We start from the raw sequence: 12,162 nt of genomic DNA on the forward strand, positions 1-12,162 counted from the left end.
TTGACAGAGGTAACAAAAGTGGCCAGTAAAGATAAAAGTGGTACATAATTTCAATGACCTACTCTAAAATAGTTCATTCAGACGTGATGTCTTCGAATAATTTCTTTTATCTGATCAGTTGAGTAAAGCTCTAAAAGATTGGTGCTCTGTGCTAGAGAAAGCTTCCACATTCGTGAAACTTCTGGAATGTGGCAAGTCTTGCTTGGTTTTCTTCTCACCTCTCTCGATGCTTTTTGTTGGTGAGTACTCTCTCAGAAGTTATTGTGACTTTTCTGTCCTCGTCTCTCCTCACTCTTTCCTTTAGTCCTAGAGAATCTAGGTTTTTCTTTAGTCACAGGAGTCTCTTAAAGGCTCATCTTCTCTGATTTTTTCAGATGTCTTACGAACATCTCAGTTCACCAGGGTCAAGTTTTGCTTCTTTTCCACCAAAACAACTCCTCTAACAAGTCTCTCTCCAAGCCTTCCATTTCTCTCATACTCTAGTCCATGTGGACAAGAAACCTGAAAGTTTTTTTTTTAATAATCATTCCTCATTCCTCCTAATTACATCAACTGCTTTGATTTTTAACCTCTTGTTAACTTTCCTTTATGTGCTCTGTCTTTGGTTCTACTGCTAACTGACAAGCTTTTCTCAATCCAAGCATTATATTTTAGACCAGATCATTTTTGGTGGTGTCAGGGGGATTCTCTCAAGCAGTATTCAAGGGCCATTCCACGTATCAGCCAGACAATTTCATGCTTGGAATAAGCTATGTAGTACTTTTAGAATCTAGCAGTACTAGGCACATGATACCCTTCTCTGGCCTCCTGCCCCAGTAGCGCCTTGGGAGTTATGTGGTAACAGGGATAGCACTCTGGGTCTTATATATGCAAGCTCTTCAGCTTCTGAGCTATCTCCCAGGCCACTGGACTGGACAATACTTTGTTTAGCATTGCAAAATGTTTAGGGACATTCCTGACCTTTACCTACTATGTGCTAATTTCATTCTCTCCAGCCTCCCACATAACAGTGGGAACTGAAAATGTCTCCAGATATTTCCAAGTGTCTCCTGAGAATAATATTTTCTAGGTTGTATATCACTGGTCTAAGTTTCCATTCTCTTTCTCCTTTATGGAGGCCATGCTCTCACTTGTCTGTCATAGTGTTCTTTCTTCATTTTAGACACATTTTTACTGCTGCCACCAGTCTCATGTTCAAAATACACACTTTTCTTAGTCAATACCCCCTTTTACAAACTCTTTTATGCTGTCTATATATATATCTATAGATATATCTGGACTATAGATATATATATTAGGGTTTTGGGCCATACCCAGAGATGCTCGGGGGGTTATTTTTGGCTCTACACTCAGGAATTAGCCTGATGGTGCATGGGGGACTAACCAGGATGCTGGGAATTGAGCCTAGAGTAAATGCATACAAGCAAAGAGTCTTACCCATTTGACTATGTCTCCAACCCTAAGCCGATTTCTTTTTTTGTTTGTTTTTGTTTTTGGGCCACACCCGGCGGTGCTCAGGGGTTACTCCTGGCTATTTGCTCAGAAATAGTTATTGGCAGGCATGGGGGAACTTATGGGATGCCGGGATTTGAACAGACCACCTTAGGTCCTGGATTAGCTGCTTGCAAGGCAAACACCGCTGTGCTATCTCTCTGGCCCCCTAAGCTGATTTCTTAACAGGTGTACTCTCACTTTTTCCCCATGATCTACAACACTCCCCAATCTGATTCCTGCCTCCCTTCTCAATCTGCATTCTCCATCTCATTCTTCTCACGTGATGCCCTGCAGGAACACCAATCTTATTTTTTATATAAAAGACAACTAAATTTTATTAAATGATCCTTTGTTAATGTTGTTGTATTCTATGTATGTTTGGATATGGTACTTGCCCACTGGGTTGTATAAGGAAAGAGAGATTCTTATGGCCCCAGGTCAGCCATACGTGGGTTACTGTCCATTTAAAGGCCAAGATGTCCATTATCAGATGCCCACCCCCCCTTGTAACTGCTGCTGGAGGGCAGTTGCTGGGGTTGAAGTACTAGGGGCCACTGCACTGTGCTGGATTGCTCCTGCTGAATGGTAACTGCTGTGTACTGCCTAGGATATTGTTTCCTTTTCTCTGGCCCTTTCCCTGGATGACTCCTTGCCCTGGTCCCAACTCTCTGTCTCTGTCTCTCTCTGTCTCTCTCTCTGTCTCTCTCTGTCTCTCTCTCTGTCTCTCTCTCTGTCTCTCTTTCTCTCTGTCTGTCTGTCTCTCTCTCTCTCTCTCTCTCTCTCTCTCTCTCTCTCTCTCTCTCTCTCTCTCTCTCTCCTTCTCTCAGCCTAGAGAACTGGCTGTCAGGCCCTGGCCCCCATACTTTGCCTCTCACTCAATTAAACCCTGCTTCTAACCTTCTCTTGTTGGGGTTTTGATTTGGCTCTGACAGGCTGTGGGTGCTGGCCCTGGGTCACACTGCTTTATCTGTAAGTGCTTGATAGGTGCTTGCTAGGAGCAACACCCAGACCACAGTACTCGCAACATATTTTTAGTTGTAGAAGTTGCATGATACACTATTTTCTTGGCTTTCAGTGCCTGCTATTTTAGATTCAGCACCAGCTCACCATGGGCTGTGGTGAGGCCAAAATCGGTTTGCAGTGTGAGGGACCTCAGACCACAGAGCCGCTGGACACCAGCTGCAGAGCTGCCAGGACTGAACATGCTGCAGTGTGGGGATCAGACACATTTCCATGCTTCCAAGGCAAGCTTTAGTCAACTCCTCTCCCATAACAACCTTCTTTTGTGTTTTTCAGATACAGCCTGTTCTGCTGCAGGAACTTTGTACATCATTTCCTTTGCCGGTAATCTCTCCCCTTTCAAAGTGAGTGCTGCTGAGAACTCATCCTAACCTCTGACACTGCACTATTTCCCTGGCACTTCCTAATGTAGGTGATGCATCCAACAGAGCTAAGAGCCAACTTGCTTTGCTTCCTCTGCATGCACTTTATTCATACTAATCATTCAATATGGTGATTGTGTAGTAAGTAACACCCATTGTCTACTTGAGGAGTATCAGTTCCAGACTGCTAAACTAATGCATGGTGGCCAGTGCAAGGATGACCAAGAAAACACACAAATTCTTTCTTTCTCTCTGTTTCACACAAATTCTTAATGGAACAATACTCATAAAGAAGAAATAGAGCTAGATCAACTTCAGCAGCCATCCTCTGTCTCCTGTGACAAGAGGTTCTTTTCCACAGTTAATGTAAGGAGTCTGCATACACCCCTTTGGGGTTTAAGTTAAGTCTCCGTCTTTTCCCTCATGGACTCTGGAATAAAACAAATCTGGGGTCATTCTTGAAAACCACCGAGAAAGCGTATGAAACAGAACAAAAAGGAACAGTTTAAGCCTGGGGGCAAACAGAGAAGATGTACTGAAGCAGAGATAGCTTCAGCACAAACTGTGAGGAAGCCTGTGAAACTTTAAATGGCAAGGTTGCAGGTTTAAGGCCATTCTCTCTCTCTCTCTCTCTCTCTCTCTCTCTCTCTCTCTCTCTCTCTCTCTCTCTCTCTTTTTTTAATAATTTTTATTGTGACCAAAGCGAATTACAAATTTTTCACAGTAATATTTTAGGTACATAGTGACATTGACCAGGGGCATTCCCACCACCAGTGTGGTCCTTCCTCCACCCCTGTTCCCTGCATGCATCCCTGATCCTCCCCCTTTGATTCCCGGGGCTGCTAGTATAAGTGATTCCCCTCTGTGTCTAGCTTGTTGTAGATTGGGTTTTGATTCTGTTGTCGTTGGCTTTGGATTTTTAATTTTGATCATTTTTTTAATTTCTACTCAATGTTTATACGACTGTTTGGTCTTGGTACCATCCATTTCCCCCTCAATTTATGAGGCAGAACAAGATGATACAAGTTATGTGGTTCTATTTGAAGGGAAAAAAAAACAACAACAAGAAAAGCAAAAAACAAGCATACAAAAAACCCGGAGGAGTCCATCTAGAAGTTATAAATATCAATTTAAGAGAAGAAAGGGAAAAAGGAAAAGAAGCATAACAAAAAGACAAAACAAACAAACAAACAAAAAACAAAACCAGACAAACAAAAAACATAAAAAGTCAAACAAAAATGAGAGGCTGTGCATGATTACTTTTTTGGAAAGTCTGCCCAGGTTCTGGTTCTTTCTGAAATATTTGTTTAAAGTAGATCAAATCGAATACATTTTTCATCCTCTTCAATAGAGAGCTGACTCTTCTGGACCCCTGAACAGCCTAAACAGATTCAGCTTTCTTGCAGTTCACCTGTTATTTTGAGACAGAATTTTGTCAGAGATAATCAAGTCTTGGAGGTTAAGGTCGCTTTGCAGGATGGTTACAACCAGGAGCCCAGTACCAAGATAAATTCAGAAATGCATCTTTGGGGGCCTGGAGTGATAGTATTAATGAATAAGGTTCTTGATTTGCATGCAGTTGACTCTTGTCAACTCCCAGCATCTCAGATAGTCCCCCAAGCTCACCAGGAATGATCCCTGAGCACAGAGCCAGAAATCAGTTCTGAGTATTGCTGGATGTGGGGAAAACAAAAACGAAACAAAACAAAAAAACCACAACAATAATGGAAGACTTGGTGACTTGGTGTCCTGCTCTTAGCTATCCTGCCTGGGCATCAACTTTCTCCAACTCACTTGCCATTGGCCTTGAGTTATTGATAGATGCACAGCAAGAGGTGTTGGCATAACACAACCATCATCCTGTTCCACTAATAGATGATCAGAGCCCATTTCAGTGCCCAATGTCACTGGTGTTACTGGTTTTAAAATGTTTCGGGGCTAGAGAGATAGTGCAGGAGTTAAGGCACTTGCTTTTCATATAGCTGGCCCTAGATGGTTCCCAGTACTACTTATTGTCCTATGAACACAGCATGAGTGATCCCTGAGCCCAGAGCCAGGAGAAAGCATGAACACCACTGGGCGTGACCATCAAATTCCCCTAAATAATCACAAGGCTTGTAGTTATTCCCATGACAGTATACTTCAAGGGCAGAGAAACCCTGTATCTCTGAGGCCAAGGGAATTCCCTTTCTAATCTCCCCAATATTTACTGTGCCTATGCAAAAAATAAAAAAGAATCACAAATTTTTGTGCTTTGTTTTGTTTTTATTTCAGGACTGTGGTTATTGTGTGGTGGTTGTCTTTATTGCTGAGGTGCTTATCGAGTTTTTTGTTTGATTTTTTTGTATTGTTGTTATGTTTTTCTTTCTTTTTCCCTTTCTTCTCTTAAATTGATATTTATAGCCTCTAGAAGGACTCCTCCCATTTTTTGCTTGTTTGATTTTTGCCTCATTTTATTTATTTTTTTTTCCTTCAAACAGAACTACAACTTGAACCATCTTGTTCCACCTCACAAATTGAGGAGGAAATAATGAAGGTACCAAGACCAAACAGTTGTATAACATTAAGTAGAAATAAAATGATAAGACTTAAACACCAAAACCAAAGCCAATGGCAACAGAATTGATACCCAATCTACAACAAGCTAGACACAGAGGGGACCACTTATGCTAGCAGCCCGGGGCAAAGGAGGGGGATCTGGGATGCAAACTGGGAACAGGGGTGGAGGGAGGACAAATTGGTGGTGGGAATACTCCTGATTCAATGACACTGTGTACCTAAAATATCACTGTAAAAAAATCACAAGGCCTAAGAAAGGGGTTGTTCTGTACTAGCCACGTCATCACAATAGGTTGTGGTAAAAGAGGGAATTTAGTTTAGAGTTGCTAGTAATATTCTTGGGATTCACCATCTCTGACTACAGATGTACTGATTTTATCAGGGGATATGCCAACCAAAGCAGAGGCATCTGTCAGAACTAGAAAATAAAGATTAATGAGTTCAACCTTCTCCCCTCCTGAGCCTCCTGAGGGCAGATATGATCTTGGTTAATGATAAGAATGCTGAGTGTTCAAGCACTTTTACCTACTCTGTTCCAGCCCAAGGCCACATGTTCTGCAGGGATCATTGGCCCTGTTGCTTAACTTAAATCTTTCATCTTTTGGCATCTGTCCTAGAGAGGGAGGGCACATTTGAATAACATTTGGCATATGGGATAATATTGCCTTTCTTTAGCAAGGGATAGGAGACCTGGGCATGACCAGGGGAACCCTAATCCTTCAATCTTTTATCACTTGTTCTTGAGGATAGCATTGTCTTGGACTGGATGACACTGTGGTTTGAATATGAGCCATTCCCACCCAAGAAATACATTTCAGTGAGAAGACCGATAGTTAGGCACAAAGAGACTGGCATTTCACAGGCAAAGCCAAATAAAGTCAATCCATTCCAAGTCCAGTATTTTCCAATAAGTCATACTTCTCTTCTACTAGAATATTAAAATTAAAATATTAAATAATTTTTTATTTGTTTGGGGGCCTTAACTGGCAATGTTCAGGGGTTGCTCCTGTCTCTACACTCAGAAATCCCTCCTGGCAGGCTCGGGGGGAGGGGGACCATCTGAAATGCCAGGAATGGAACCAGGTCTGTCCTGGGATGGCCATGTGCAAGGCAAATGCCCTGCTGCTGTGCTATCACTCCAGCCCTATAAACCTATTATTAATTTTCATTTAGGCAGCCTCTCACACAGCCTGATCTTTATTCTTGCTTTGCATGTCTGTTGATATTGCTACTTAATGTCCTCTCTAGTGCCTCTCCCTTTTGCCTCATTAGAGTGCTGCTTCCACTCCATGGCACCACATTTTCATCAGTGAGGGTTATTACAATGTTGATGCACAGTATATGTCCATCTGCCAGGATCATTGCACAATCAGCACTGGTGAGAGGCACCCAGTAAAGCACCACTGGAACCTGTAACTTGGTGGCGGCTTGTGCTCAGTTGGCCACCACAACCTGGGAACTGTGTTCGTGGCATCAACTTCTTCTTGTCGCTGGTTTGGGCATGCTGGCACAAGTCATACGACTGCTGTATCTTTGATATTTCTCCAGAGTCAGACTTCATGCCTTGGCTTCATCTTGCATTTGGGGGCAGTGACATAATTCAGTGACAGTATTCAACTGTGACCAGTAGTCAAGTTGTGAATGCTTGCTGCTAAGAAAAGATCACAAGTTTTGTTCATGCACTTGTTCAAATGATCCTTTTTCACAAGTGATGAATTGGTTTCCTTTCCAGTTTTCAAGATGCTGCCATGTCCCTGTCACTACACAGGGGAGCCCGTACTCACACTATTTTTGTAATACTATTTTTCCCTACCTCTCCCTTTCCTCTATTGTTTTTCCTCTGCAAAATCTGGGGTGGGGAGTGCTGCTTACACACTTGACTGCAATGTTGGCCCTGGAGATCGTGGCTCTGTTGTGGCTTCCAAACCAGGGATCCCAAACAACAGCACTCTAGGTCTTTTGCATCCAAGCCAGGCTCTTTGCCACTGAGAAATCCCTCCTTCAGTAGTGTAGCAAGTAGTGAGCGGGAGTAAATGTCCATCCACTGGACACTTCGATTCTTTGTTGTCATAAGCATACTGCAGAGGTGTTGGCAATGTTTTATATCACCAGCAGCCACCACATCAATATTTGGGACATACATAGTGATGAGAACCAAGGTCACTAGGACCTGAAATGGCACACAGGACCACACGCATAAGCACATCAGCTTCATTTACTCAATGAATTTTGTCTTTGTTTGTTTTTTGTGTCCTTCCCAAAGCTCCTCCTCCACAAAATTCATTCACTCACTCCTAGCATGGGCTGGTGTTGTTAATATCTGAAAACCAGTATTGAAGTGTTCAGTCAGAGTCTGAAAGTCTACTCGCTCCCCACTTGCTATCCAGAGGAGCTGGACATACTCATCTGAACCCTTGACACTTTGGCTCCATCTTTAGTGAGTGAGGACAGGGCACACACAGGGCTTCTGAAGAAGTCACAGGTGACTTATTAGCAGTCCCTAGTAGAGTACAGGGGACCCTCGGTTTCTCTCAGGTCCCCTCTTGCCAATGACTGGCAAGCAACATGTGCTAGTGGTTACTGACTACATGCCAAAGCTGACCCAAGGGGTACATGTTAAACCCGGGGCAGTCAGAGAAGATGTTCTGAAGCTGCGATGCATAGCACAGGCTGTGCAGGCTCTTTGTATCTCTAAGGAAATGTTCCTGAAAAAGTCCTTGGGCCGCAATTTTGTGCAGCAAGCAAGAGGCTGCACATGGTTGTTTTTTGCCAGAGGAATTTCTTATTAGTCGGACTGCCTGCAGAAAGCACCAGTGAGTGCTCCTAAGACCGGGAAATGAACTGGGAGCTCTTGTCTAGAGGAAGACTAGTCAGTCTTTGGTGGTTTTATTTGATGTCTACTTTCTTTCAGGGTCCAAGAGATAGCTCAGAAATCTGGGATATATGCTTACCATGCAGGAGACCCAGCTTTGATCTACTGGGCACTTCATAGTCCCCTTAGCACTGCTAGGAGTGATCCCCATTACCATCAGGTGCTGGGAATAGCACCTAAGCACCCCAAGGTGTGGCTCCCAAAGAGAAAAGACCTTCCAGCTCTCACCATTTTCATAAGTGATTGCTATCTCTCTGATGGTATGCTGAGGCTTGTAATCTGTGTTGAAGAGAGAGGATCTAATTGGAAATCATTCATAGCTAACAGGACCAGCGGTAGGGCACTTGCCTCGCCATGTGGACTCTGGAATTGAGTAGTGGAAGTGAAAAACAAACAAACTGCACATACTAACAGGAAGATAGAGCAGAAAGACAATAGGATTTTCCAAGAGAGTGGTAGGAAGCCTGGTTTCCAGCCTCAGCTCCACATATTCCTAGCAGAAACATAATCTGACTTCTAGAATTTTCAGCTTTTTTATTTCAGAAATAAAGATAATGAAAGGGTTTCAAATAACTAATTTCAATAGTTCAGGGTGTGTGTGTGTGTGTGTGTGTGTGTGTGTGACTGTTATTAGAGGGACCAAACCTAGTGGCATTTGAGATTTCCTCAAGCCAGGAATAGGAGATTTAAGATTTAAGAGTACTGTGAATTGAACATGGCACCTTGCATATGCTAGGAAGTGTCCTACAACTTGAGATATTTCCCCTAGTCCAGTATTGTTTCGGAAAGCTCAGGGCTAGAATATCAGTGCTCAGAGGAAAGGCTGGAGTTTGGGGAGATGGCCAAATGGAAAGGGTTAGGGTAGAGCTTTGGCTGATTATGAGTATGTGAGGAGGAAATAAAGCATGTTTCTCTCTCCGTGTGCGTGCACACAAATGCTTGGACAACCCTCATTTTCTCCCCCTCCCTCAACTACTCTTAATCACCATCATTTCAGCCCAAATTAAATTCTATTGCTATCATCTCATTTCTATGTTTGGGTGGGTATTAGGGAGTTGGCTCACATCCAGCTGTTTTCAGGCCTCATTTCTGTTTCTGTGTTCAAGGGTTATTCCTGGCAGAGGTTGGGGGAACCTACGTGGTACCAGGGTCAGCTACATGCAAGATAAGTAACTTGCCCACTGTAATCTCTTTTTAATCCATTAATCTCAATTTTTTATGTCCTTTTGTTGATTTAGCAAATTTACTGAATAATTTTATTTTAAAATTAATTTATTTAATTAATCTTATTGTTCCATTTCTTTCCTTCCCATCATGTTGCTGCAATGACCTGGGATTATATACACTTGGTTATGGTGCTTAGGCATGTTAGTTGTGCTATGCCAGAAATGGTTTATTTGTGGTGATGCCGAGGTCATGTCAAATATCTGGTGCTGCTAATTGGAATTTAATATGAAGACAAAGGGACCAATATTATCAATTTAAATACAGGTATGAAGACAGGGTACTAATATTTCAGCCTAAGGTTAATATTCCAGGCAGAGAGTAAATTCGTATTTGGGTCAGTATTTGTTTCATTAGTTATTTGATATTTTGTGACCCAGTCAAGTTGACACCAAATTAACTGTTAACGAATTCTAGTTCCCTTTCCTTCATTAAGCCTATAACGTTTTGGCTCCAGATCCAAGTCTTGCTTGGGTGGTTCTCTCTCTACTGGGCAAGCCATCCTTTCAGTGGAAGTTCTGGACTAGAAAATGTCTTGTCTCAACCTGCTCTTGTGAAAGACATTCATGAAGACTGACAAACGTGCTTGGCAACAATGGCACGAAAGGTCCAAGAATAAAACAGAAAAGCAAACTTGGAACAAAATTAGTGAAATGGAAAACTACGAGCAGTGCATTATTCTAGACTAGCCATCCTCGTCTGGTTCTCTTGCCAGAACTCACTCATACATGGGACCTTTGATGTATTGGCTCTTTCACCCTTTCACCCTTTCATTCTTTTTTTTTTTTTTGGCCTCTTAAGCCCATGTGACCTTGTACATTCCACTTCGTTGTTGCCTCCCACTCCAGTTCCATTTTCCACTCATGTAACACATTTGAACTGGAATCTCTGTGTTTTAGGCACTGTTCTAGGTATTGGGGTTGGGCAGGAAATGAGTCAGAGGTTCATAGGAATGAGGCTCAATCCATTCCTGTTTTGAACCCCTTCAGCCTGGCCTCCTTGTAAGTGGATCAGATTACAGCCTGATGGCCTGAGAACTTCCCCCACCTTTGCACTCTTAGCCTTCAAACTTAATTTTCAGTTCTATATGCCATGGACCCATTGGCAGTCTGGTGAAGAAGTCTGAAGCCATAGAGGGTTTCAGAATATTTTTCTTCTTTTCTTCTTCTTCTTTTCTTCTTCTTCTTTTCTTCTTCTTCTTCTTCTTCTTCTTCTTCTTCTTCTTCTCTTCTTCTTCTTCTTCTTCTTCTTCTTCTTCTTTTCTTCTTCTTCTTCTCTTCTTTTCTTCTTCTTCTTCTTCTTCTTCCTTCTTCTTCTTCCTCCTTCTTTTCTTCTTTCTTCTTCTTTCTCCTTTCTCTTCTCCTCCTTCTCCTCCTCTTCTCCTCCTCCTCCTTTTCATTCTCCTTCTCCTCCTTTTCTTCTTTTTCTTATTCTTCTTCCTCATCCTCCTTCTCCTTTCTTCCTCTTCTTCTTCCTCATCTTTCTCTTCCTCCTCCTCTTTCTTTTTTTGTTTTTGCTTTTTGGATCATACCCGGCAGCGCTCAGGGGTTACTCCTGGCTTCGTGCTCAGAAATCGCTTCTGTCTGGCACAGGGTACCATATGGGATGCCAGGATTCAAACCACCATCCATCCTGAATTGACTGCATGCAAGACAAATATCCGACTGCTGTGCTATTTCTCAGGCCCCATAGATGAAGATTCTGAACAGCCTCCCAGAGGCCGAAGCTCTCAACCTTCCTTCTGCCAAAGGTGCTTTGTGTGAAGACCTTGGCCCTTAACCTTATAGAGGTCACTGATTGAGAAGAAGAGCCAAAAAGAAAAGCTCCACTGGAAGGGAACCGGCAGCAGGCCAATGATTTCCTAGACTTCTTTGAGCATAAACATTAGAACTTTTCTGCAGATACACTTAATAGTTTGAAAATTCTTAGCATTATTACACCAAGCACTGTAAATAAGTCTAAAACATTTGAGATCTTTTCCACAAACTTTTCTAAACAAAATCACAAGAACATTTCTGCAGTAATAGTTTGAAAATAAGTTGCTACATATGATACACAATAAGACATCATAGCAATTAGGAAACATTCACTAGGTTAGCTAGAACTGTTAAAACTAACATTATGCATCTCCCCAGAATTGTGCAAACTAATATCAAACCACTAAAGTTAGATACAAAATTTTCTGTTTGCAGAGGGGCTTAAAACAAAACAGTAAGATACATATAGATAAAACACATTTTAACCAGCAAGATAATAACTGATGCAAATACGGTCAAGAGATTAACTTGAAACACAGCTAAGACATAGGAGGTTCAGAGAAACAGTTTCTTCTCAGTTGAGCTTCAGCTGGGCTTGTGTTCTCAACTCCTTCTTCTGTGTTAAGCTGCCGAGGTCATCAGGTACAGAAAGTCCTTCAATTTCAGAGAATCTATGGTTTTTGTATATGGACTAGATGGCATTCCCACCAGCAGACAAAATCTTTTGATGAGTCATTCTTTCAACTATGAGTTCTCACTGGCTATTGAAATAAGTTCCAATTCAAAGATCTGCTTCTGCCAATTGATTTTTTTGTTGTTTTTTGTTTTTTGGGCCACACCCGGCGTTGCTCAGGGGTTACTCCTGGCTGTCTGC

Source organism: Suncus etruscus, chromosome 20 (assembly GCF_024139225.1).
Source record: "Suncus etruscus isolate mSunEtr1 chromosome 20, mSunEtr1.pri.cur, whole genome shotgun sequence".
In the NCBI taxonomy this organism is placed as follows: Eukaryota; Metazoa; Chordata; class Mammalia; order Eulipotyphla; family Soricidae; genus Suncus; species Suncus etruscus.